Source organism: Protopterus annectens, chromosome 9.part0 (assembly GCF_019279795.1).
Source record: "Protopterus annectens isolate FY-2018-M chromosome 9.part0, PAN1.0, whole genome shotgun sequence".
In the NCBI taxonomy this organism is placed as follows: domain Eukaryota; kingdom Metazoa; phylum Chordata; order Ceratodontiformes; family Protopteridae; genus Protopterus; species Protopterus annectens.
This window is the reverse complement of record NC_056743.1, coordinates 1,775,017,802-1,775,041,276: the sequence shown is the minus strand read 5'-3', so window position 1 is coordinate 1,775,041,276 and position 23,475 is coordinate 1,775,017,802. Positions and strand designations below refer to the sequence as shown.

Below are 23,475 nucleotides of genomic sequence, written 5' to 3'. Positions count from 1 at the left end.
TCTCATTAAATGATATTTCTTACAATGCAGCTGGATATGTATGCACTTAACAGTAATCTGATGATATTCTTACATCTATTACAAACTACCATCTTAAACAGCTGCTAACATCTCTAGGAAAAGTCTGAACAATGTACTATATCACACAAAGCTATTTATTTCTGCTTTGTCTTTTAACATTAAGTCCAACAGATCTCCCTAAAGTTATTTTTCTACTTTTTTTTTCCTCTCCTACTAACCATCATCTCTACCTTCTTCCTGGGGGTCATCATCAAGGCAGTAATCACAGGGTTTGATGTTCCTAGCCCTACAGGTAATTTGGTATGCATGACTGACAAGGTGAAGGGTCTTATAGTGCTGTCTCCAAGATACACATATACTTCTACATATGTGCAAATGGCATCGACATTGCATCTGCAGTGCTCACATCCCAGCCCATGCTTAAACACCAAGCCTCCACTAGGTGTCAGTACAGCAGTAGAATAAGCCCCCTCCCTCCCTCCTACACTCTGGTATCATCCACTCACTCCCACCTTCACAGCAGGTTCCTCCAGTGCTAAAGTTGTTAGATGATATTGGGTTACCCGTGTCAACAGTCAAGATTTATCCCTCTGCACCCCAAAGCCATGTTATTTAACTCACATTTACTAAAGTGGGTCATATGTTCATAATTCCTTAGCTTCTTCCTAAACTGTAAATCCATAACTCTAATTCCATGGTGATTATAGTGCCTGAAAAGGAATAAGCCTCTGGCAAAAACGGAATTCCAAAGAAAACAGGTTAGAAAACAATGCCACTGACTGGTATTTTGGTGGGTTCATGTGAAAATAAACAACCATTATAATAAAACCCAACTTGTAAAAATTAACATAACAGGCACAAATTCTTGCCAAAAACATCTTCCAAATTGCAGCTGATTATTCACGGGTTCATAGGTAAGTACTAGCAAATCAGTTTGTAGACTACTACATGCCTAGCCAATCACCAGAAATTGAACAAAGATGAGAATAAAACCCTGTACCATGTGCTGGGAAGTAAACACCTCAGCTATTATGTCAACTTGAAATTTTCTACTTTAACTATGGGGTAAATACTCCTTAATGGCTTGCATATATTCTTAATTTCTAAAGCTTTAAAAGGGCAAATCAAACATTTTAAATAAGACACAAACTACTATAAGTACGGTGAAATACATTTAACCATGCAGTGGGCATATTATACTGTATTCACATTACAGTAAGAAATGCATTCTATGTAATTCAAAACTAAAATGTTAGGTTGAAACATCTAATTAGCACAAAAGCATAAATACTAAATTACAAACATCGTTAAAATGACAACTGTGAGGTAGAACGAAAATTACATAGTACATTAGCAAACCATACATTTCTTCTACAATGGAGAGTACAACTGATTCACTGATGAAACAGTGGGAGTAAAAAAATGGGAGAAAAAACATTTTATCAGTCATTCATTTTTAACTCAGAACAGCACTTTCCAAGTGGCAATCCTGCGCTATAGAAAGCAGGACCGTATATTACGAAAAATCCTTGAAGTAACCACTGCCCTGCCAGCAAAACAATGTTAAACAGTAACATTGCAGATGAATGACCAGACCTGGCTAAAACAGAATGATGCTGTTTATGGTACAGTGATGTCACAATGCTGAAGATGATGGTGATGATAAAGCAGAGAGAATGACAAGGTCGTAAAGCCTAGCGATATACTCATGCATATTATTATGAACAAGATAAAAAAAAAAATAGCTTGTAAACAAAAAATACAAATATATATATCAACTACAATATAAATATTGGAAGGAAGAGCATGATAAAGCGAAGAACAACAAGGGTCAGAAGTTTCAGCTGACATACTCTCATATTATATGTTAGACAAAGATAAAACCAAAAATTAGCTTGTAACAAAATAACATGAATATATCATCAACAATGTAAAATATTAGGCGTATTGCCACAAGTATTAGTATTTCATCTGAGTATTCAAAAGTTGCTAAACAACCAAAATGGTGAAGAGACAGCTTCAAAACAACAGCTTCAATAACAGGCTTTTACCATGCTGAATCCACAATATATGAAATATAGAGCTTTGCTGTTGTAAAAGTCAAGTGGCGTTGTAATTCCACAGCTTTAAAACATGTGGATATCATAAAAACAGAAAAAACGAACATAAAAGTGAAGAACCCTTCTGATGTAAACAATGGACAAGCGCTTTCAGCTTTTTCAAGCCTTCTTCAGATCCAAGTAGGTAAGCTGTGTTCAGTGTTTAAAAGTTGGTATCATCCAATGAAACAACCTCAGTGAATGATGAATGTTAACCAATCAAGTTAGTCCATTGGTACACACCTCCATAGCTTGAAGTTAAAACTCTATTTAAAACTCTTTGTTATGGATATATATCAGCTACAGACAGCAATGGTTACTGGACTTAGAAAACAGTATTTGCTTTAGACAGTATATCAAAATCAGACTGCATTCTCATTAAATGATATTTCTTACAATGCAGCTGGATATGTATGCACTTAACAGTAATCTGATGATATTCTTACATCTATTACAAACTATCATCTTAAACAGCTGCTAACATCTCTAGGAAAAGTCTGAACAATGTACTATATCACACAAAGCTATTTATTTCTGCTTTGTCTTTTAACATTAACTCCAACAGATCTCCCTAAAGTTATTTTTCTACTTTTTTCTTTTTTTTTTTTTCTCCTACTAACCATCATCTCTACCTTCTTCCTGGGGGTCATCATCAAGGCAGTAATCACAGGGTTTGATGTTCCTAGCCCTACAGGTAATTTGGTATGCATGACTGACAAGGTGAAGGGTCTTATAGTGCTGTCTCCAAGATACACATATACTTCTACATATGTGCAAATGGCATTGACATTGCATCTGCAGTGCTCACATCCCAGCCCATGCTTAAACACCAAGCCTCCACTAGGTGTCAGTACAGCAGCAGCAGTAGAATAAGCCCCCTCCCTCCCTCCTACACTCTGGTATCATCCACTCACTCCCACCTTCTCAGCAGGTTCCTCCAGTGCTAAAGGTGTTAGATGATATTGGGTTACCCGTGTCAACAGTCAAGATTTATCCCTCTGCACCCCAAAGCCATGTTATTTAACTCACATTTACTAACGTGGGTCATATGTTCATAATTCCTTAGCTTCTTCCTAAACTGTAAATCCATAACTCTAATTCCATGGTGATTATAGTGCCTGAAAAGGAATAAGCCTCTGGCAAAAACGGAATTCCAAAGAAAACAGGTTAGAAAACAATGCCACTGACTGGTATTTTGGTGGGTTCATGTGAAAATAAACAACCATTATAATAAAACCCAACTTGTAAAAATTAACATAACAGGCACAAATTCTTGCCAAAAACATCTTCCAAATTGCAGCTGATTATTCACGGGTTCATAGGTAAGTACTAGCAAATCAGTTTGTAGACTACTACATGCCTAGCCAATCACCAGAAATTGAACAAAGATGAGAATAAAACCCATACATGTGCTGGGAAGTAAACACCTCAGCTATTATGTCAACTTGAAATTTTGTACTTTAACTATGGGGTAAATACTCCTTAATGGCTTGCATATATTCTTAATTTCTAAAGCTTTAAAAGGGCAAATCAAACATTTTAAATAAGACACAAACTACTATAAGTACGGTGAAATACATTTAACCATGCAGTGGGCATATTATACTGTATTCACATTACAGTAAGAAATGCATTCTATGTAATTCAAAACTAAAATGTTAGGTTGGAAACTACAGGATTTGCTTTACTTCTGAGGGTTGAGAACCCCCAACACACACACATACACACACCAATGCTAATTAAAATATTTAAGTCCCGAGTTCACATAACCTCCGTCGTGCAGCGAATGCCCTTTTTTGACAAAGCCAATAATTTATTTTACTCCAGTTATGCAACCACGGGGGGGGGGGGCATTAGTGGGGATGCAGGGGTGCAAGCACCCAAGTCATTAGGCGGTCTAAGGTTGTCCTGGTCACAGTCAAAGCTTTATCCGTAGTGAAACTTTTTATTTTGTAAACAAAATTTCATCATTGTTCAAAACAGGAATATTTCTTGTATGTCACATCTAAAAGTTGTGCAGCAATGTGTTCTCAAAAAGTCTTTCAAGTTTGTGTGGAGGATATCACTGAGGTGAAACTTACCAAAAACTCTTGTTTTACCTATGTTGCATGTGAAAAATCACATCACATTAAAAAAAACTCACTAAAAGCTATCAGTAATTTTGCCTATTTTCTCTTCTTTCATCAGCTGGATCCAATGGGATGGAATACAGTATTTCTTGCTTTGGTATATTGGCAGGAACCCATTTTCAGCAGGTCACCAAACTCTTTTTCTGAGGCTACACCAGATATTTCCAGTTTGAGCATGGCTCAAACAGTTTTCATATTTGAAGGATGCACTGAACCCCCTCATAAATGTGGTCTGACATTCACAACATGTAGCAGGAGATAAAACTTCTGATGCCTAGCAGGATTACTATACAAGTGTCAAGCAGGGGTCAACACGACTGACAATGTCATAAAAATCTATCCCCCTATTTACGTGGAATTTTTAGTAACCGGTAATCAAAGATTAAAAACTAAATAAATTAAATTCTAATTATTAGACTTTCTGTTAGTTTCATCAAGATAGTCTTTAAAGAAAGAGGGAAACACTGAAGGAGTTTGTTTAATACCCACAGTGAAGCCAGCCAAAGTGTACATACAGAGGGACTAAAGGAATGGCCATTTATTTGCAAACCAGATTACAATCACTTTGACACAAATGTAGCAGTCTGAGACTCTCAAACCAAACTGCATGCTTTAGGACTGAATATGAAGAGCTGGGGAGTCACAGGACTTGTACACTCTTGTTCACGGTCACAAAGGTTGCAGCATCAAAGGCTGTGGGAATCATATCCTGGCATATTGGATAGTTTACACTTCATTACTCGAACTTCTGAGGTATGCTATCATGTGTCCAGTAATGGACATTACCTATATAACCAATGGTTAGGAAAAAAATGTTGTGCCGCGTAACAAACTTTGAAAGCCATCACAAAACATGTTTACTTGCCAGCAAAGTATGTTTTAAAGCCTCAATGAAAAATACTGCAACTGCATAATTATTAAACTCTGTGACTTGAACTAACCCCATTTCAGAAACTGATCTGCCCCACAGTAATCAAACAGCCAGCACTACACTGGTCGACAGCAATTTACATCTAGCAGCAGTTGGGTGTTACAGATGTATTTTGTGACACCCTACCCTCAGCCATCTACATGCAACTCTTGTGGGAAGACATAGGAACTACCTGGAAAATTAATATGATAAACAGCCTAAATAAATAAGCAGGATCACAGGTGGAACATTCCTTTCACTACACATTTCATTAGAGGCAACACTTTCTTCTACTAGCATCCTGCATTTCTTCTCTTCCAAGCATATTCTCTCATTTACAATCATTGCTAAAGGAAAATATTTTCAAACTATGCCAGACGGTCACTTATTCAAAAGTAAACCCCATCCAGAAATATTCCCCTACCCTAGTAAGGCTCCCAACTTGACTTACTATAGTATGTATCAGGTCTTTTTTCTTTACATTCCCCACATTAAACAATACTACAAAAAAAAAATACCAGCCTTTATTTTAATTTTATAAAACTTGGCTGGAAAAGGAAATAAAAAAATAAGATGCTTTCAGATGAATCCTAGCAATGTAATAACATTTTCTAGGACTCAAAGTTAGCAATGAATGCTTAGGAGATTTGAACCTGGTCTGCAACAGTCAATAAAGCAATGCCCCTGACATATAAACCCAACATAACCGTACAAGACTTGCTATTACACTATGTTCTGTTTAACTTAACACTATATGCCATACTGTATTTACTTGTATAATTATACTTAATTAACCCGGAATGTCCAATTAGCATTTGCAAGTATCACATGGTACAGCTCTCTATGCCTCCTGTAACTACAGACCTGTGAACCTCTAAGTGTATTCTTATTTTAAAGACTGCACATACTTTTAAAAGGTTTACAACTTTCAGAATGATTCTATCATTTGCTTATGAACATGTCCATATTACTTAGTATTTTTGCTTCTTCTTTGAAGCTACCATATTTGCATTTTACTTAGCTACTTTTCAGTTATTCAGTTATTATGGTTTTCTCCACAGGCTGTCACTGAAAAGGAGCTCAGTTAAACACTCCCGGTCAACAAATACATAAAAAAAAAATATATATATATATATATATATTATACACACACACACACACACACACATACACACACACATAAAGTTACACTGACATTCAGTTACAAGGGCACAAAAACATGATACTACATTAGATTGAAGAAAGTGAGTTAAATGTTAAAAATATTTACTTTTTAATTCACTTATTTAACCAGCCATGACAGAATAAGACAGAACAATGCTGTCACTCTTAGGGCATCATTTTAAACATATCAGCTGTGCTTATGAAGTTTGTACTAACAGCATCAGCTTCCCTCTGTTCCTACCTACATTCACTGGCCAGACATCCAAGACTACCCACTCTAACTCTGGATTGGGGCTATCAATTGCCAAAAGTTACAGGCTGACAAGCACTGCAAGAAAGAGAAGAGGACAAACAAACTGATCTCTCTATGCAATGTTATCCAAGAGACATTACACAATCTATACCTTGGCTGGCAAATGACTTCACCATGTTGCCTATGTTTGTCCACCTCTAAATGTTGCCATGCATCTGGTATGTGGTGGTACCTCTACCCTGTTATGGGGGCTTCCAAGCACCAATACTGAGCATGCCTTCCTGAACTTTACCAAATCGCCATTGTCATAAGAAACCAGTCTTTCCCTAGTTCTGCTGAGCCTCTAGCAAACGAGTTTATTTTCGGGCAATGACAGAAATGTTAATGTTTTATTAACACTGTGGTCCTAAAATTAAGCTTTTTCAAAAGCAAAGTTTATTTTACTCAGAACATAACAAATGTGGCTCTTTGGTAAAGAAATATCCACAATTTTGACCAGAGTGGCCAACATGCACCTACATTTACTCCATATGGTACTGTAAGATTCATGTTTGTACATTTACCAAAGCAAGAGACACAGTCCTGCTCTCATTAAGCCCAAAAGTGAAAATAAACATAACTAACATACTTCAAACAAGATTTTTTTTTTTTTTCAAAATGCTTATAATCTGAAACCATGCTAATGATTCTGTTATAAAGAAGGCAAGGGAGTTATGGCTGGCAGAATGCCCTGTAATTCAGGGTCTGCAGTGGACTGAGGTAGCAGGTTTGTAAATTCAAACATTCAAACACTACAGAGACTTAAGGATGGCAGGTCCAGTTGCCAGTTAAATGGTACTACAGACCCCTATTTCAGGCTACGACTTGCATGCAGTCCTGCAAGTTATGACAACAGAGAATGTGTGGGGGTGGGGCAAAAGATAGGGCAGAAACTATAAATGACAAAAGTCCCAGGTCTAAGGTAAAAGAAAACAATACACTACAAATAAAGATGACCGGGTTAACTTAAAACAAGAAAGCAGCGAGAAATAAACAAAAGCATACGGAGAAACAGAAGAGGGAATAACCAAATATGTTGAACACTGCAGTGTACCCATCCCTGCAACAGTCTCAGGTCTTCATATCTATGCAGTCGATATAGGATCCTAAAATGATGCCCCTCTGTTTGTTTAGAATCCACTAGTTAGGAAAAAAAATAAAACAAAGAAGGCAAAGACTCGTAAGAAAATAGACTTACCAGAAGCTATGCTGACTGTATGCCCAGCTGAATGAAATATTAATGTGCCTTTCCAGGGAGTAAAGCATTTTCTCTGTATTACATTTGCCGCTGGTACGCATTAGCTTCTGTCAACTTCCACGTCTGCAGCATGTTTTTTTTCCTCTCATTTTCTCTGTTGGGCTGTCTGCAAAGTGGCTGGGGGGCCTTGTTTTCTGGAACATCATCAACAATTCAAAAGACTCTCCTCTCTTGTTGATGTTTTTTTGTTTGATTTTTTTTTTTCTATCTGAACAGTGTCATGTGTGGGGCTGGGGGCTGGGAGCTGTAGTTTCTTACCTTCCAACCGACTATATTGTGTAAATTAGCCCTGCAAGGCAACTGCTTTAAAACTGTACTTACCGTGACCTCGTTTCCACCTCTCCTGCAGCCTTCCAGTACAGTCAGTAATGTCATCTCCCGTTCAGAAGAGTACCGTCGCCGAGTGTGGACCCAGCATAGTATTAACCCCATCTGTGCTGAACAAGTCATCACACAGCTTGCACAGAGCTAACTGTACAGCTGCAGAATCCAGCAAGAGGCAGAATTAAAGAGCAGATGACTGAAGAAAGTGTGTGCGTGTGCATGTGTGTACACACACGTCCATACTACACACATACATACATATAAATATACACATTTGACATATATGTATATACACGTTATATATACATGTGCACACATGCATTTCTTACCACATACATTTTTACTGGACCGGTAAACAGCCTTTCATTCTTCTCACTGTTAATCGCTTAAAGCAAGCAAGCAGCAATATTCTGCTCAACATACTGAATTTCTGGTCTTAATGTTTTTGCAAACATGTTTATACTGACCTATTTGTTTTCATTCATTTCCAAATAAAATACATAATATTTACACCACTGATACAATAAAAAGTATTTTTTGCTAAAAGCTCTTTTCCAGCCACAGCTATTCACTGCATTTCTTTTTCTGATAGTCAGTAGTGGGAAATATTTAAATAAACATATCTTTTGAATGGAGCACTCTGGAGTAGTTTCTCAGATGTTTATAGAACGATCCTACAACTCTGAAATGGTGCTTTCTAATTTCCAGTTGGTGCAGTGGTTTACACTTGCACAGTAGTTGATTCTCCAGTTCAGTTCTTAGCTAAGGTGCATACTGCCCAAAGTCTGCATGCTCGCTATGTATCCTTGTGACTTTTCTCTAGGTACAATGGAGTCCTCTCTCATCCCAAAGACATTTTTGTTTTTCAATTTTAATGCAGCAACCCATTAAATTGCCCACGGTTGTATGTGTGTGTGTGTGTGTGTGTGTGTGTGTGTGTGTGTGTGTGTGTGTGTGTGTGTGTGTGTGTGTGTGTGTGTGTGTACACATGTTCAGCACATGTGCATCCATCCAGGGCCTGGTATTACATTTGGAATTAGTTTCCTTACTTTATGCTCTGCCCCCCTCCACCTTAGTAATGAGTGCTAACCCTAGCCCTGCCTCAGCCCCTAACCCTAATTATGCTCCTTACCTTAAAAAATCCCATTCTGTAACACTACTACTATTCAGACAAACTTGAGTTGAATGTTTGGTAGGGTTATGGTTAGTGCTTCAGAAAAGTAAATTTGTTTCTTTTTTCGGTACACTGGGCATCTTCATTTTGAGCTGTCAGTATTACGAATGGCTGACATGTTTTGGTCAATCTTTTGTGTGTCAATCATTTAACATGCTATCAATTCAGGATATCATCATACACAGATACATACATATACACAGAGAGAGAAAGAAGGAGAGTTAGTTTGGCTTTGTGTGTAGTAGAGAGAGCTACTGTGTTAAAGTTGACAACTACATTTTTAGTTTTTTGGGGGTTTTTGTAATGTAGGGGGCTGCATTACCCAGGACAGTCAATCCGCTAACTTAATATAATCAATTCAGGTTTGCATCAACATGAAGAACAGGATAAAAAAATCCTAAAATAATACCCTTTTTTCAATTTCCATTAGTAGTTAGCTTCCTACATATCCAGACTCTCACAAGCACATAAAAGCTATAAAGAATATTAAGCAAAATACCATGTTACTATATACCTTGTCTGGGTACAGGATTTACTCAAGACTAGTCTGACTTGGTCAAGAGGGTGACACTTTAGTCAGCCATTGGTGAACCTGCATTTTCATATCTAAACACTGTATATTGTCGTTACATGTGGACATTAACTTTTATCCTTCAAAATAAAGCCACTGTATAATACAGCTTCATTTATTTTCAGTCTTTTTCCACTGATACGAGTTTTGAGGGACTGAAGATGAGCCCAGCTCAGTGTATGTCAGTCTAATACCACTTTCACTATGTTTATGTTTAATTAGTAAACAAACAAAGCACGGGACACTCAATGGAAGTCCATGTACATTATAGGATATAAAAGCGCTAAATCAAATTAGTAAAGGTGTTTGACTACATGACTTGTTTATGCCTGTTTTACATTTTTCGGTTGTATGTTTACTTTGTGTTTATATATGCAGGTGCTGATGGCTCATGTACATTAGTTCAGCTGATCTTATAGTACGGTATACAGTGCATATCATTGTTCGATTAGCCTGAGGAGTATTCTTTTAAATACTGAATATCTGTACATTATAAGTGTAAACACATTATAGTATGTGATTTTTTTTCCTGATTTGTATGCTTGTAATCTCATTAGAGTTCTTTCTGGCAGTTTAAATATTAGAAATGGAGAAAATGGTGGTAGTGTTATTTAACATTTCAATAGTGTACCCTGTATTTCAACACAGCTACAAACCATACCTCTCAACCTGTAGATATTAAAAGTAGGTGCAAAGGCCCTTAAAATGTAGGTACAGCCAGCTGAAAATGTGGGCATCTAATTCGTATAACATTTGAATACTAAACAGTGCATAACTCTTCCTGCTTCCAGTAGGAATGCGGGATACTACACAGAAACACATTTAAAAAAAATAGACTAATAAAAATGATAGAAAAAAATAAGTACATTATCAAACAATGTACAATCTGCATTGCAAAATTCTACCACATAAGATCAGTTATTTTTGCTTCTGAAAAAGGTGTATACTGTATGTCTTCTTTCTTTAAATCAGTGGTGCCACTAGTATGCCGGTCATGTACGTTTTCCTGAGTACCACACAGCTTCAAAACCACGTATGATGTGGGGGATTTAAAAAGGTAATGTAAAATAGTAAAATGAGTCTGAAAATAGGGGACATACCTATGAAACTAGGTACATCATGTGCAGGGGTAAATCAATCCTGAAAACAGGTATACTCCTACAAAAAAGATACATTTGAGAGGTCTGTTGCAAACTTATTCTCAGTAATGTTAAATTTACACACGTACACAGATTTCTACAACTAATCATTTATATTTTGGAATACAAATATCTTCCATTATAATACACAGTACAGTGTATTTTGGAAAGTGAGTTGTAGAGATGATCTGTACCCAATTTATAAGTTTATTTGTTTAATATGCCTGAAAGTTGTTCAGAACACTCTTAAGCTGATCACTACCAGAACACATTCAAGACAGGTTGCACAGCATGGCTCTAATCACATAGTAAGAGTGATCAGTCACAGCATGGCTCTAATCACATGGTAAGGGTGATCAGGTAGTACAAAGCTTTTCTGCACTTTTTTCCTGTTTTATTAAATATTTCACTTGATTGACCATTACTGTTTACAGGAAGTAGTCAAAGGAAGTGAGGTTAACTAGCTCTTGATGGCAGCGTGCATAGGAACATGCGCATGTGAGTGTGTGTTTATTTTATACACGTAATAAGCAAGCTAATGTGCAAGCATGCAGGTAGTGTACAATCATTACATAGAAACCTTTTATATGTACACAAAGACTCACACACACACAAACACACACATACATGTGGGGGTTGCAGCCAAGGCAGTCTGCAAAGCCACTGACAAAGAAGCACTATAAACCAAAGTGGTGGTGTGCACAGAAAGAGAGAGAGATCACAGAAGGTTATCCCAGAAGCCCAGTTTTGGCTATTAACCCAAATGCAAAGCCATGAGCAGACTAAGCCACCTATAGTCTGCTCTTTGTTCTCATAGGGGAGAGTATGGGAAGAGAAACAGTGACAATCCCAATGAAGAGCAGGGATACTACTGGAAACCTTCAGACAGAACAGGGATGAAAAAGGCACCTTCAACCAGCTGTGTATTAAACAAACACATCTGCTAGATGGCACTGAACAAGCTTTCCCCTAGAAGGTTAGGCAGGATGTCAGAAACACCAAGGCCTGCACTGTGCTGCCATCGCCACTTATCCGTTAGACCATTATTCATCTGATCACCTAAAATCCAGAGACACATCAATAACCCTTAGGAGGGGACACACCAGATGACACAACATCAGAGAAGATGAGCTATGTAGGGAATCTGTAGATACATGCAATCAAGACATATCTACAGAAGCAGACAAAATTTAACAAACCAAGGAAAAAGAAGGATGGAACGATCACTTCCTGTGTAAAATTCTGCATGAAAAACAAATGATGCAATACACTGAAATAAATAAATAAATAAATCTGACCTCTAAAAAGGATTTTGTGATCCTCCTAAGACAGATCTCATGTCCACTTCATCAGTGTTGGATGGCAGTCTATTGCAGTCTTTAGGAGCAACAGAGGAAGATATCCACAATGATGTTCCTTACATTCTCCTTCTAAGCACCATCAATGGTACCATAATGCTGGTTGAGAAGAGGTAATCAAATTCCCTATTACTCAATATCCCTAGAAATGCATAGGATCTCTTAGAAGAGGAGCTCCAATGAAGCCAAGGTTGTAGATGGACAAGTTTGGGCACTGTACAGCAAGAAACCAACGGAGATCTCAATGCAAATGAAAGTGATGGCAACAGGAAGGGATGTGGTGAACAAAACAAAAATCCCACAGACGGTGGATTATAGGTAAATACTATCAGGTAACTAACTAAAATCCATCTTTGAAAGAGTAAACGTGACTCTTCACCCAAGGGTCTGTGCTGATTCAATAGCTAGTTCCTGAGCTGCTTTAGCCTATTTGTGACCCTAAAAATGTGTTCCTTACAAAGAAAACTTTGAACCAGCCTCATGCCCAGGCATATATGTGAGGATATATTTTCCAGTACTGCATCTCAACTCATGAGTTTCACAATCAAAGATATAATCTTCATTCTACATCAGATACAAAGAGGAGAGTCGAGTAATCCGCAGATTAAAAATATATATCCTTTGTTCCATCAAAATGATAAAGCCTACAGCTTCATTTTTATTCCTTTAGCAGCAATTTTTGAATATTTATGGAAAATAGCAAATAAAATAAAAACAGACCAAAGTCACACACCTGAGGAATATTCCCAACTACAGTTTTACATAACATGTCCTATTAGTCTCCCAGTTAAACAGGTCTACACACTTATACTTATAATTGAGCATCTCAGTTCATCAAGCACATACTACAAAATTTTAATCAACTAAATTAAAGTGATCAAAAATTTGTTCCTTCCAAAGCAAGAGAATTTGGCTTACTTACCCTCATTGTTCACTCATACCTTGGTGATTTGGAAGCTAATAGCCTACTTTCTTTACCTGTGATGACGATGGGTGCAGTCTTTTTTTCTGCTTCCTGTTATAATTCAAATAAATTTGTTGATTTCATTAGATGAGTCCTTATTTTTTCCTTTGAACTGAATATGGCATTTTTTGGGCATACAGCACAGTTTCCCAAACCAGCTCATGCTCCACTTTACCTGCACTTTCCTGACTTTCCCTACTGATTTATTATCCACGTTTTCACATGGATGACATTTGTCTACTTTTCTCCGTTTCCATCTCAAGAAACGTTTTCCTTTTCACTTTTCACCTTTAATGTTTTATTAAACCATATCAACTTAATTTTTTCCTTTGTTTATTTTCCATTCTTTCCTATCTTTTTTTTCAAACACAATTTTTATTATTTCTATCCGATTCACTTGTTGTTCTCCACCCCACTTTGCTACATCTGATATGCCTGCAATATTCTTTAAATATTATTTACTATAATCTCATATCTAGATTTTGGCATTATTACCCCTCCCCCTAAAGTGAACCACACTGAAGTGTGGTCACTGTTTGCCAAAGGTGCCTTGATCTCTCTAGCTTGTACTGGAGACATTGCCTAACACTACAACTAGTAGACTGCCTTTTTCTAGTATTTTCTAGGCATGTTTCCCAAATCCATCCTGGAGTAATATTGAGACCAACAATTATATAAAGCCAGTGTTCTTGCTTCCTCCCCAAAACTGCTTACGATGGCTGCTCCAAATTATGGTTGGCTATAACAAAAGCAGCAAGCATGAAGATCCCAGTACAAACCTGTATCCAGTACTTCTGCTGACCATATCCTGAAATGCTCGGATAACATATTTGTAACAGGTTTAGATTTGTCTGACTTGTCGAAGATCTTCAGTCCCCATCTTCAATCCCTAAAATTTAATTAATGCTCTTGATGTCTCATCAGTAGTGTTACTATAAACTGTTTTTTATTACTCTCCATATTAGGACCACCCTTACAGACAAACTAAGTGGCCACCCAGGATGCCACTATTTTTCATCAAGGCAGGCACTTCTCCAACTAAGGATTTAAGAGGCAGAACAGGAAAAAATGGCCTACAAACAGGCCAGGAGACCATTAAGGAGCCTACCACAAATTAACAACTGGCTAAAGCACTGTATGGTTAACTAACCTGCTCAAAGTCACACAGTAAACACATGAAGGTGGGAGAAACAAATCTGTACAACTGGCAAAAAAGCAGCTTATTTATAAATCTCAGAATAAATTTGTGCAACAAACAGGATAATACAAATGCAGAAAAAATAAATGTCACAACAAAAAGTTCATTCTGTACCATGTTTCTTCTGTAAAACCAGACTAAATACTATCAATATATTTTAAATTACAATAAAGAACCAAGAAAGTGTTAAAGAAGTGCACCAAATAAAACAAAACAAACTGCACTAACCTATGGACATTTCACTGAAAGCGTACTTTGCTTTGGTTCATAGTAACATTTAAAACACTGTAGTCTGGCTATGCAAATTAGCTACTGCATTACATTCAGTTTCCTAGTTCTGATTGGTTTGTACAGAGGAAATCAGATTCAGAGAATTGCTTTGCTCTGTAGCCCACCATACCAGTCAAGAATGCCTCATTATGATGATGTTTCTCATTTTGACTTTTAAAAAGTCCATGTCCCTTGCATTTCCAAACTGAAAGGCTCTGTCACACATTCAGTATGAAGCATTTTAAGGGATATCCATGTTAAATAATATTAATTCATCAAAAGAATGTTCTATAAAATAACACATTTTAACCATCCTGTAAGCTTCCAAGTTGAAGTTGTTAGTGTTTCACATTTGGCCCAGTTGCTCCACATTACAGGAGGCAGTGTTCCACATTACGAGAGGTAGCGCTCCACATTATGAGAGGTAGCGCTCCACATTACGAGAGGTAGCGCTCCACATTACGAGAGGTAGCGCTCCATATTACGAGAGGTAGTGTTCCACATTATGAGAATTAGCGCTCCACATTACGAGAGATACAGTTTCACATTACAAGAGGTAGCGCTCCACATTACGAGAGGTAGCACTCCACATTATAAGAGGTAGAGTTCCACATTACAATAAGTAGTGTTACACATTACGAGAGATACAGTTCCACATTACAACAGGTAGCGTTCCACATTATGAGAGGTAGAGGTCCACATTACAATAGGTAGTGGTCCACATTTTGGAGATGGAAGGATGAGAGCTATGCAGCTTGCATGGCAAGAAGTCTGACCCACGGTTTGCAGTGAAGCCTTTGGAATGTAGTAGGAAAGTGGAGTTTTTGAGGTCAGCAAACCAAAATCAAACAAAGCAGTGATACATACAATCTGTGAGGATATGGAATGGGCACCAATAAAACTGATGGGTTGCAGAATAAATCTTGTGTACATATGACAACAGGTACAGTGAATGTGTCGTGCATGACTGCACAGTGATGTGTACATGTCAGATGTGCTTCCTACACATATCATATGGACTGAGAACAGTAGAGTTAAAATAAAGGAACATATTATGAACAGGAAATCCTAAGATACACACAGACAAACAAAGAAACAGCTATGTTGTGAGTAAAGTAAAGTGAAAGGATGATAGTGATTGAGACAATGATCAATACGATACCTAGGTAATCACTACAAGCTAAACTGTTGCCTCCTGCTGAGCCCTGTGGAGTAAGTGAACAATGACCTACAGCAAGTACAACACTTGTGGCAAATGCAATGTATCTGGGAATAAACACATGAATGTCTAGACAGATGCATACAGCCATTTAAACACTGTTAATGGCTCAAAATGTTGCTACAGGATGTACAGCAACTGTGTGGAGCAAAGAAATGTTATCACTAATAATACGCAAGTGAACTAATCGCTAACAGGCCTTGTTATGTGCACTATACCACAATACATGTACACAAGTAATTCTGCATAAATGCAGGCACACATTTGTATAATCCAAAAACTTTAACGAAAATGAACAATAAAAAAATAGCAGCAATTATAAAGGCACTGCAAAGCCATAATTAAAATACCCCCTCCCCCAAAACTAAGTAAACAAATAAATAAACCTTAAGTTTGACTGCAGTGGCTACTAGAAAATCATACCATTGTATCATATGTGTATAACATTCCAGGAGGGAGGACATTCTCAACATCCTTACTTCTAATGCACCCCTCCTCATTCCTTCTCAGCATCTTTACTTCTAATGCACCCCCCACGTCTTCTCAGCATCCTTACTTCTAATGCAACCCCTCCCCACTTCTTACTCCCTGACACTACACTAATGTGTCCTCCATCCTATGAGAAAAGGAGCACAATGACAAAAAAAGCTGTTGCCACATTGTACTGTATGTCCAGTAGTATTTCTCAACCTCCTGTAGTGTCCTTTGATGTGCTTGTAGCCTGTATACTGCACCATACTTTAAACTCATAGCATAGTAACCATATTAGATTATCACCTTGACAGGAAGATATAGCTGACAATGCTCATGGAAAACTGCCTGTTACATAACAGATATATTGGGGGTTCTCTAAGCCTCCACTATTTTGGTGATTGCCCAGTGCCAGGTGGAAAACATTGATAAAGGCAGGAAAATGCCTCCACTTGTAAGAATTTACTCTTATGACTGCAAGCCCCATGAGAACATGAATTAGTTATGGTATGAACGGTGATCCCTCCTATGTGGGAGGTTGGCATAATGGTTAAGGTATTTACTTTATAGACTCAAGGTGCAGGGTTTGATTCTCACATGGGGTAAATGGCTAAGCTTAAAATGGCCCACAAGGGCAGTTAGTCTAGTACTAACCTATGAACAGCTGAGGCAGGGTTTGTTGCAGCAGATGACTGCAGTTTGTGCAATCTGTAGCCATGGCAGCAGTCTCTTGCTTTGCCTCTGCAAGATGCTGTAAAAAAGCACAGATATTAATGCAAACCAAGAGACCATAGATCTGGGTTGGGGGAGGCAGCTGACTGAGACAGAGGCCCTTCTCGTCTCCCTCTCTAGCTCTGACATATCAAGATCATTCTTGTCACATGCCTCTCACCTGTACAGTTTTTCACAGAATGTCCAGATTTTTGCCTTATATTTGTGGTTTTCTGGCAAATCACTGTGATGGTCTGAGGACTGAAGTCAGTAAATAATGACATACATTTGAGTTCCAAACTTCAAATCCTTCAGAAAATTTATGTTAAAACAAATCCTATTACCCTAGCAACTTAAGTTTATACAAATAATATTTAAAATCTGTCCCTGTTTTTGGTCCTTTGTCCCCCCATTTTGTCAGGCTTTGTCCAGATTTCTTGCACTAAGAGGTTGAAAGGTATGATTCTTGATGGTGGATGTGATGTTGACACAGATGGTGACTGGAGGTCTCAGGTCTCCTCGGATAATCACTTGGGTCAATAAAACATATAGATGTTTAACAAATACATATGCAGAACATCTATGACCAGCTCATGTTTCCTGTCAACAGGGCTTTCGTTATGAGAACCTGAAGGCTACAGACTAGCTCATACCGGTTACACATGTATGATTTTTGTAAATGAAGAGCTCACAGTTCTTTTTCTTTTTAACCAGTAATGAATGCAGGCTGTTTCACATGGCAACTTGGGCTGCCCATTTACATTTATTAACTATTTCATAGGACACCATGCTGATGGGGATGGCGACATGTTACATCACCCAGGATTTTGGCTGTATAACTGGTGTGTGCAAATTGTGATAAATAGATTAATAGCCACTCAGTTGTGACCCCCCCCCCCCCCCCACATTTGCAGGCCAGTTTGCAAATCTTTGCTAGGTCTGCAAGCTGTTGCATGTACTTCTGTATACTGACACTTCTTGACATGGCAGTCTGTACTGCCTGCATTACCTACTATTTTTTCTCACTACCCACATTTGCCACAGTAGTTCTCTGACCTCATGTGTACAATAAAATGTTCCAGTTTGCTACACTAGTTTATATGTACCTGTGTAAACTGTATGAATGACAGGTCTGAATCACAAACCTTCTGTTATCGTGCCATTTAAGTGGTCTGCCTACCTTTGCAACTCCTTCCAACACAAGTTATGACTCTGAACTGCCAGTCATGTGCTTGTCCAAGAACTGTGCAATTCTGAATCAAATTCAAGAACTCATCACACTCACTGTCACTTGCCATCAACCTACAACACTAGGAAACAAAACTCTCATCTAACCAGTTCATACATCTCTTCAGGGGAAACCCAAACATGCAGGATTTGTTAAATAATTTGTTTAGAATGACTCATTAGGATTAACACCTTCTTATATAACCAAAGTAGGATATTTCTTACTGAAATGTGACATACTGTGGGGCAAAAAGCAACCCCGGTCAATGTAAGCAACATTACTCCCTCATCAGTAGAGTCGATGCTATAGATTTCTAAATGTTCCTGTTTAATAATTACACTAAGGTGCTACAAATACAGTATCATAGTTTTCTGCAATATTTAGGCAAAAACTAAAAGGGAAGAACCTCCAAGGGGAATCAAAAGTGAATATCGATATTACAGTGCAACCTAATGGAAGGCCAAAGCAAACGAACTGTCCAGTCAACTCATGTCCACTGTGGTAAAGTGAGAAGTTTGAGAGGGCAGGCGAGTGCTCAAACTGCAGTGACCATCTTGGAAAGAAACTACCTTCAACACATTACAGGAGTACTTTGATAGCAGCTGTTGATTTTGCAAGTGACTAATCAGCTTACAGCAGGCACTGTAGGTTTGTTCCCCAGGGATAGTGTCTACCCTGTGGGAGGGGATTTGTGCACAATTCCAAAAATAATGGGTGGGGAAGCAAAACCATGAAAAATGTAAGTATTGTTTGGAAGGGGTGGCACTCAGCCCTTTGTCTACAGATCTGTTTCATAAGGTGGAACTCAGCACTTTGTCTAAAATGCTGTTTCACCTAAGGCTGAACCTAGTTTATTTTATATACTACATTTGCTTACTCTTTTATCCTTGATATTTTTATCATATTACATAAATTTATATTAATACTAGTTTCCCCATTTAAATTACATACCAAGATGCTTTTATCACTACACAAAACTTGCACATTTTTGGAGGAGGTGAAATATAAGGTGAACCTATCTTCAGCGAATCAACAGGAACCCAAACCGTACAAGGTTAATGCATTGGACTGTCACTCTGTGAAAGGGGAACCAAAAATATAATTCCATCACGGATCTACACATAAGCTTCTGCCCTAGTCAATATGAAAAAATAAACCTCTTAGAGATAGTAGATGCAGTTACCATTCTGTACACAATCGACATACTAATAATTGAATTGACTTTGGTAGTCTTCGTGAATAGTGTGCTAACCACAATGCAAGTTAAAAAAAATAAAAATCATGGCTGTTTGCAGATCCAACCTGGAACAAATCTAGGAAGAAAAACTAGGTTACATGTATATTTCAAACATGTACATCACAGAAAATGCAGTGCAAATCGTTTACTCCAAAAGATACAAGGCAACTGAGTTAAACTCTTCTACGATTCAGTAACATAGAAAAATTCCAAATCTCAAACAGAAAAACATACTAATTATTTAATTAACACAAAGAAATTACCATATACGAGGGCGAATGATGCCCACATATATGTTCTCTGACAAATAAAACATCCGACCAAAAATAAAATGAATGACAAATGGAAAGCAATCCGTTTTCATTCAGTCTTACCTTCATCAACAGCCATAAACATCTCTGATATAGTTACGCAAAACTAGAAGCTTTTTATAGGTTCATACTAGGCTATCTGCCCTAGGGCATTTATAAACCTAGCCAGAGTATGTTTGGCTTTCGCCACCCATTTTAAATGAATTTTGCTACGCCCTTTTTCGAGGTTAGTATACTGTGCCTCTGTCTAACAGTGACACAGAAGTGATACCCGGGGTAAACCTACGATCTCCCGTCCACTCATCAAGATTCCTCTTGAAGAGAGTCAATGAGGGACTCTGCCTAACCTGGACTGGGATTTTATTCCAGAGTGAAGGGAGCCTCTGGGTTATGAATCTGTCCCTCCAGCATGTCCTATTTATTTCAGTGCTGAGGTTCAAGTCTCTCGAACACGTAGCTCGATGGGATTTGGATTTTCTGAGGTGCAGCATGTCCATTAATTCCGGGTTGGACATGGCTTTATATGTCAGGCACAGATCACCTCTGAGCAGGCGGTATGCCACTGAGTAGAGCTGGAGTTTCTTTAACCGGGCAGCATATGGCATCTGTTTGAGCCCTTTGATCCTCTTGGTGAGCTACTTTTGGGGTCTTTCCAGTTGCTGCAGGTGTCTGGTAAGGTACATCCCAAAAGGGGCATTGTACTCAATTATGGGCCTGATGAGGGATGAGTAAAGAGGCACGATGACCTCCCCTGATCTAGATGTGAATTCCTTCATGAATAGGTTGGGCTATATAAAATGTTTTTCTAACCACTTTGGCCACGTGGTTTTCAAATGAGAAATTGCTATCAACTTGGGCCCCCAGAGGTCCCTAATTACTTTTTCCGTACTTAATGATTACCACCTATGTGGTAATTTGTGGGCACTTTGTTTTTGCCAAAGGGGATGACTATACACTTTTTGGCATTTAGCTTGAGGCCATGGCTCTGGCACCAGTTGTCTGTTTCTATGAGGCCCTTTTGGAGGATGCTTGTGTCGGCTGGAGAGTCGATTATGGCGCCTAGTTTGCAGTCATCTGCGAACTTGGTCAGCCACAGTCCTTCCGTGTTGGCCTGTACCTCTGAGAAATATATACCGAACAAGAGAGGTCCCAGGACTGAGCCTTGTGGGACGCCACTTGTAACTGGTTTGGAGTCTGACATGGCTCCAGCAATTCTAACCATGTGGGTTCTGTCCTTGAGCCAGTTTGCAACCCATCTAGTGACATAGGGGTTTATATTTGAGCTGGTGAGCTTATCTATAATGCCCAAGTGGGGTATTGTATCGAAGGCTTTTGCGAGGTCCAGGTAGGCTGTGTAAACCACCTTCCCCTCGTCAATGGCCTTGGTGACTGTTTCAAAGAAATCAACCAGGTTTAAGAGGCAGGATCTGCCCTTAACAAAGCCGAACTGGGTAGGATCCAGTGTCTGCAGGTCCCCAATATCTTTATTTATGAGGTCCATGATGATCCTTTCCATAGCTTTGCAGACCAAGCTAGTTAGGCTTATGGGGCGATAGTTTCCAGGATCCATTGAGGCACCACCTTTGTGGAGAGGGACCACTGTTGCTGTACGCCACTCTTTGGGTACATATCCTGTAGTAAGGCAGAGATTGAACAGTAGTTTTATGTTTGGGTTTAGCTCTTCTTGGAGTTCATGTAGGACGCAGCCCGGGACACAGTCTGGTCCCATTGATGCTGTATTTTTTGCTTTGGAGAGGCGGCTCTTACCTGAGCATCTGAGATGTCAGGGGCAGCACTCTGCTGGGATAGATATTTGCCCTTTTGGTGGGGAGTTTGCACTGAACCTGTCAGCTAGGATGTTGGCAATGTCTGTGGGTTTGGTGTATTTTTTGTCATTTTGGACTAATTCTGAGCATATCTGGGAATTCCCACCCAGGTTCCTAACATAACTAAAGAAAGCCTTGTGATTATCCTTAGTGTCCTGTGCAATTTTTCTCTCGAAGCTGGCCTTAGACGATTTTATGAGTGTCCGTAGTTTTTTGCTAATACTGATCAGAGATGCCTTCCCTTTTTGGGATTTTGCTCTATCATGTAGTAGCTTCCTCCTTCTATTGTGTAGTTTGCTTATGGCTGGGGTCCACCAGACAGGACGTCTGCCTTTGGAGGACTGGGACTTGGTTTTATTTGGGATTGCATGATCCATGCATTCCTGAAGGTGTTCATAGAATGCGTTTATAAAGGATTCTGCGGTCTGGGCCGTATTTTCCACAGGCCCAGGGGGCTTTGAATGATTCCACCTCGGTTTTGAGGAGTGTGAAATTTGCTTTAGAGAAGTTTTTCACTGTGGTTTTCTGGGAAAGTATATGCATGCATATGCTTAATCTTCAAGTTCTTTAAGTTTTAAAATATGGTACTACAGCCCTTATGGGGTTAAAGATTTGCCTCGTCAGGCCTTGATTTCACCGACATTCACATTACTTAAATAGTAGGTTTTTAGTAATTCTAGATTAAGGTGGGGAATTTTTATATGTGGTTTACCTTCAGAAGAGTTTGTTTCATTTTCAAAGTGCCAGGTCTCCCATGGAATAAAGGGTTTACACAGCATTGAAATGCCTGCCCTTCGCTTGCGTTGCTTTTTTTTTTGTTGTTGATTTTTTTTTTCCATTTGTTTGGCATTTCTACATGGATTATAGCAGGTTACCATTATGCTGACTTATGGCCAATTTAATTACATCGAGAACTGATCCAGCTAAGAAATCTACACAATAAATAAATAAATACATTTGCCAATGGGTCACATTTTACGATATCTTCATTGTGATCAACACTAAAACTGGTAGAGTATCTTTCCTTGTAAGATTTTAAGTATATTTTTAGTATGAGCTTAAGATTGCTACATATATGAAAGGAAACTACAAATCCTAATTTAGTTATGTCAAGAAATTAAGGAATAACGTCCAACAATCCAATAAGCACATCCATAATAATGTAACACATTCTAATCAGGATGATATAGCAAATATATTAGCAGTCAACTTCAGTGTTAATTTTTCCCCACCACTGTTGCCTCCTGAAAATTTAGTTTCTCCTAAAATTACTTTGGAACAAGTCTTAAGATCCATGTCAAATGGGACCAGACAACATGTCAGGCTCATTCTCATCAATGCCAAGCATGTACTACTAGAGTCTCTATTTAAACTGTTCAGTCCCAGCCTCTCCACAGGGATTGTGCCTGTTGCTTGCAAAATAGCCATTGCGACTCCCCTATCAAAGGCAGCAGTCTACAGACCCAGATAATTATAGTTCCATCAACTGCAACACCCTTATATGCAAACCCATACCATAGCAGAACTCATTTATGTGGACAAAGGCAACTTTACTAATCTACAACCCAAACAAATTTTGTGACAGGCAGGTCCAGTCTTCT

General features: G+C 38.5%; 1 protein-coding gene across 5 annotated transcripts in view; it reads right to left on the bottom strand.

Annotated features, from left to right (window-relative positions):
* Positions 1-23,475, bottom strand: part of LOC122812252 (TLC domain-containing protein 4-like) — a 1,080,923-nt gene that overhangs the window by 836,503 nt on the left and 220,945 nt on the right. The window contains exon 1 of one of the 5 annotated variants that reach the window (XM_044084641.1): positions 8,195-8,341. The exons of 3 other annotated variants lie outside the window; for them this stretch is intronic. The gene's annotated coding sequence lies outside the window, so the exon portion shown is untranslated. Of the gene's footprint in view, positions 1-7,813; positions 8,147-8,194; positions 8,342-23,475 lie in introns of those variants that run through there. One more of the 5 variants, XM_044084638.1, reaches the window with a different exon arrangement.